The sequence below is a fragment of the Diceros bicornis genome, chromosome 23 (assembly GCF_020826845.1).
Source record: "Diceros bicornis minor isolate mBicDic1 chromosome 23, mDicBic1.mat.cur, whole genome shotgun sequence".
Lineage (NCBI taxonomy): Eukaryota > Metazoa > Chordata > Mammalia > Perissodactyla > Rhinocerotidae > Diceros > Diceros bicornis.
In genome coordinates, this window is record NC_080762.1 from 48,257,008 (window position 1) to 48,262,872 (window position 5,865).

Below are 5,865 nucleotides of genomic sequence, written 5' to 3' on the forward strand. Positions count from 1 at the left end.
CAAGATAATGAAATTTCTCAGGAATGGTTCTTACACTGTCTTCACTGTGATGGAAGATGGGCTCAAGGAAGGTCCTAGGGGTGGATCTCTATCTAAAAAGAGACGAAAATGATAGAGCCATGCCCTGAAGCTATGCCCAGACACCTACATCTCTAAGCCCCTCTTGATAATCTAAATTCAAGCCTCTCTGGATTCCTTTTATTATCTCCTTTGTGTCTTGCAGTCTTGAATGACTATGGGGACTACAAGTCCAACAGACAGTTACATATAGATCTGGGGCTCAGGAGAGAGATCTGGGCTGGGAGACAGTTGAAGTAATCAACATTCAGATGTAAACTGAGTAGATAAGATTACCCAGCAAGACTGGGTTGACTGAGAAGAGGGCCAAGGACAAAACCTCCTAGGAAACACATGTTTTCAGAAAGGGTGGAAGACTGTCCTCCTCAAATTTTTACATATCACAGCACACATAAAAAGCAGCATTTGTATGGCACAATGCAGGTAAATTGTAAGTGATTTAGGGGTGTCTATATGGTGCTTGGTGAAATTTTTCATTACTTTCTGTATTAGTTTCCTAGGGCTGCAGTAACAAAGAACCACAAACTGGGTGGCTTAAAACAACAGAAATTTATTGTCTCATAGTTCTGGAGGTTTTAAGTCAAAAATTAAGGTGTCAGCAGAGCCATATTCCTTTTGAAACCTGTAAGGGAAATTTTTCCTTGCCTCTTCCTTGCTTCGGGTGGTTTGCCCGCAATCTTTGGCTTTCCTTGGCCTGAAACTGCATAGCTTCAATATCTGCCTCTATCTTTGTCCGGGAAGAGGGAGAATCCCCCTCTACCCTTTCCCTTAAGTTTCTTATGGCTGGCCAAATAATTAAAAGACAGGTTAGCAGGAGAAAATAATACCAAGTTTAATAACGTGTATACATGGGAGAAATGAGGGAAACTGAATTTCTCAACACAATAGCGGCGATTCTCATCTTAAATACTATCTTCAGCTAAAGACAAAGGAGGATGTTGGGGGTGGGGAGTTTGGGATTTCAGAGGGGAAGAAGACAATTCACACGGAGAGGGAAATGTAAATGTTTGTCACATAATTTTCTGCACGGCCACCTATAGAGAATGTGATTAGAGAGACAGAAATTATAGTAATCAAGAGTATGTAGATTTAAGTCCTCTTCTTCCATCCAGATAAGAGTTTCCAGAGATAAGGTCATCCCCCCTCTCTTCCCAGGACACAGAGGGAGATACCTTTACAAATGTAAATGTTTGTCTGGCAACTCTTTGCAGGGCCCCCTAGAGAATGTGGCCTGGGAGAGACAGAATTTTTGATAAGATGGGCTTGTTGGTGCCTTTCCTATTGTAACATCTATTTTACATTATATTACAGCCATCATATGATAGTAACTCCTTCCTGAAACATGCCTTCTATCTCAAATTATTTAAGCAGTTAGTGGGGGAGGTCAGATGTCCATCAGAGAAAATAATCAAGGTAAAATGACATATTTCAGTGTGGCCGATTTTGATCTCCCACATCTTCACGTGGCATTCTCCCTGTGTGTCTCTCTGTCTTCACATGATCATCGACTCGCAAGGACACCAGTCATATTGGATTAGAGGCCCACTCTACTCCAGTATTACCTCTTGTTAACTAATTACATCTGCAATGACCCTATTTCCCAATAAGGTCGTATTCTGAGGTGCTAGTGATTAGGACTTCAACATATCTTTTTGAGGGGGAACACAATTCAATCCATAATAATTTCTTTATATTCCATAACTATAATAAGAAAACAAAATGAAAAGTAGTAGTGTTGCTAAATGTTGAATTTGTATAATATTTAAGCTGATTTTTTAATATCAGATTTTATGTTTAACATGGATATACTTTCTTCTAATTAAGTATGATCTCTTCAAATTCTTGATTATTGCTATTGGTGAGAAATGTTCACACAAATAGGAAAAAAATGTAAGAACATTTTTATAACCACTCAAAAATTTATGATGGCTAAAATTATAAAGAATCTATCAGCCTTTCCTTTTTTTTCATTGAAAAATGTAATAGTAAGTTTCTTGCAAAGATGAGAATGGATTTTGAATCCAACAAAATTTTCTCTTGCTGAACAAGCATACATTGTTAGGATAGTTATGACTAGGATAGTCTACCTTGGAGGCTACCAAAAGCAGAGTTGGCACTAATATATTTGAAGACAGAATTTGGTCCTTTGATTGCAGTTCCAAAAGGAAGGAACTCCTACTTGGCTTCCTCACCACCACCAGCTGTATCTTGAGCTGTGCACTCCCCTCTTTGGGCTACTAAAGTTGATGCTTGACAAAGTTTGGCCTCTACCAGAGTTACTCAACAGAGCAGTGAGCTCCATGTGTTGCAGGGGAGGAGACAGGCACACTTTCAGATCCACTCTTCTTGGGTGGCCCTCATAGGAGCAAAGACCAAAAATGCTTCTAATTATGGCCATCAGCTAGGAGGTTCCTTGTTTTTTCTCTTGCTTAACCAGTTGCCCCTTTAAGGACTCAACTTCCTCTACCTCAGAGCTTCCCAACAGGCCCTGCCTAGGTAAAGCAGTCAGTATCTCTTTGCTTCCTGCCTGCTGGGAAGCTCTAAAATATTGGAAGTTAAGTCCTTAAAAGGGCAACTGGTTAAGCAAGAGAAAAAACAAAGGAGTGTAGTGTCCCAAAACCAAAGAGAGTGTGGCCCACCATGTCAAGTGCTGATGATGCCCCAGGTAGATAAGAACTGAAAGGTTTAAGAGGTTATGGGAGACTGTGGTAGGAGTAGCTCTAGTCAAGTGGTGGAGGCCCAAGCACAAATTGCCATGGGTTACAGGGAATGGCAGTGAGAAGTAGGGGCAGCAGAGGTAGACAACTCTTCTGTAAGCTTTGATCACACTCAGTGTCTGTTAACTTCCTGGTGTTTTGTTTTGTTTTTGTAAAATGGGCAAATATTAAAACCCACCCCATAGGATTGTTGAGAAAACTAAAAGAATTGAGGAAAGCTTTCTGAAAATTATAAAGCACCAGAAATTTATAAATACGTTTATATATTAGCAGGTACTTTTAGTTCTAGTGAAAGTCTGTGATTCTTCCAATGCACCCCGCCCCATCCTCAAGAGCCATTGCTTTTCACATCTGGTGAAAAAAAAAAAAAAGTAGTGAACCAGAAACAAGAGCTGGATGGAGCCAACATTTCTTGATCCCCTTTGGTGCTCAGGTGGTAAAGGAAGTGAATGCCCTGTGATGCCACTAAGAAAGGAAAGAAAATCACCCCAAAGAGCTGTCTCTCTACAAACTATCAGATATACTCTTGGAGAAGAAAGTATTTTTTATTAAGTGATTCGACTTTGGCAAAATGCTGAGAAGAAGCCAAAAGACTTGATGATTAATTCTTTGCAATTTGCAGAGAATATAAATTTTAGGAAGACCTGGGAGTGTAGATTTGGCTGCCGGTGGCCTTGGCTGGGCTTGAAAATCCAAATGGAAATAGATCACTGGAAGGACCCACCAGTGAACCCAGTTCCACAATTCCAAGCCTACATGGGGTTTACTTTGATGTTCAGCTAGACGAAGATCATGTTCCAGAAGAAAGTGTTCCTAGATCAAAAAAAACCTGTCTTACTTTCCCATCATGTTTTCATGGTAGGGCAGTTAAACTTGGTAATAGGTATGTGTAGCGTTCAAGTGGTGTCAGGCATAGCTACACATAATTGCAATTCTATACCCTTAAATCCTGGAATTGGATTTACCTTTGCTATCAAACCATTTCACTTTGCCCACATAACTAGATGATTACCTATGTAGACCATTTAACAGGTGGTTTATCTTAAGAAAACATCAAAACTATTTTCAGTATAAAGTAAGATACTATTTTGAATGACTGTTTTCATTTTTTGAAGACTGGTGTCAAAGCAAAAATTGCACCAGACAAAGTTAAATGGGCAGGAAAGACTTTATTAAAGGCTATTGCATTAGGGGAGAGATTTCAGAACTAACTCCGAGCTCAACTTCCCTGAGGCAGAAGGTTTTTTAAGGGGTGGGGTGAGCTAGAGGAAAAGTACTGGAGAATGTTAGGGGGAAGTTTGCTAATTGGCCTTATCCAAAAGAAAAATAAATTTCTCATATCTTTATGAAAAGAGGTAGTTTTGCAGCTTGGAGCAAGGTGCCTACTGAAGTTGGGCTCCTCCCCTCCCACAAAGGGATGTAGGGGTGCTGTCTCCTTTGATGATTACATTTCAAAGAGATGGCTCCCAGGTCATGGAGAAAGATATTCCTGGGTTGTAAAACTGGCAAGAAACTTTTAAAAAGACTTACATACATCTGAAATGGGCAGAGAAATAATTTACAATTACAAGTTTTCTAAAGAAAATGATCTAAGAAAAGGGAGGTCAGGGGCCCTAGGGTGAGGAAGAAGCCTGTTTAAAGATTAGTCAGGCTGAGGGGAATGTTAAGGCCACCTTAGTCACTGGCCCCATGATAAATTATCATTTAATACTGAAATAATTTTTGCTCAATCTAATGACTCAGTTGTATACCAAACTCCACTTTTGTTTTCTCCAATGAAAATGCCATCTTAATTGTCACAAACCTCCAATTAGCACTGTCCAATAGAACATTCTGCAATGATAGATATGTTCTGTAATCTGCAATGTCTAATACAGTAGCCACTAGCGACGTGTGTCTATTGAGTGCTTGAAATGTGGCTAGTGTGACTGTGGAACCGAATTTTTAATTTTAATTTATTTAAATTTAAATAACCACATGTGGCTAGTGGCTGCCTTATTGCAAAATGCAGCCTCCAAATCAATCTCACTATCATTTTATCTGCAGAAAAATTCCTACTACCAAATGTAATGTCTGTGACCTGGGTCATTCTTCAAGGAGGCATTATCAATGGAGTTTAGGGATATTTACACTCACCTTGCAGGATGGTGGTGAGGATTAAGGAAGATATTGGATGTGAAAGTGCCTAGCAAAATGCCTGTCACAAAATCGGTACCCAATAATATAGTTTCCTTTTCAGTCTCCTTCACGGGGCACATAATGAATTGTGGCAGGGTCTTCACAATCCAGAACTTAACAAACAATAGGGACTTGGTGGTGTGCGTGTTATAAGAGCAGATGTGTTAATGTTTCTCATTGTTACAAGGCACAAATTCTCTTGCTGTTTTGTGATATATAGAAGTTAATTAATCTTGGAAACAATCACCTTCTTTATATTGATTCAAATAAAAATGCCAAATTTTAAAATCAGAAATCATAAGTATTTGTATTACTCTCAAGATACTTAAATATTAATAATATATTATTGCATGATGTTGTGGATGTACTCTTTCCCTAGGAAGAGTTAAACAAAAGCTATGAAAAGATGAAATCAGAACACCCATCCTCTGAAGATTCCTCTGATGTAAAGACATGATTTTATATATTTTATGTTTTTAAAAGAATTTCTCTCTCCTACTGACAGTGAATTATATATTTAAAAACGTGGGATACACAGAGGAGGAAATGAAAAATAGCATGTATAACCAGGGAAAGAGAATAACTTTGGGGGAGTGTTTCAGCAGCATATGAGGATCTCGGCATACTGCAGTTAGCCTTAGTCTGAAGTGAGGCAGCTGTAGCCCTAGCCATTAGGAACGCCACGTCATCAAGCTGTCGGCATACAGCTGGTTTCTACCAGGTACTACGTTCTCTCCTATGTCGGACTTGGCTTTTTGTCCTCTGTTGATCACTGTCATGTATTGTCACTTGTTTTCAATAGTTCCGTCTCAATTTTCTGTTGGGAATTGTATAGTGACAAGTTTCTCCAAGAGATAGTAAAATTTTTATAATTTGACCAGGCTGTTTATAT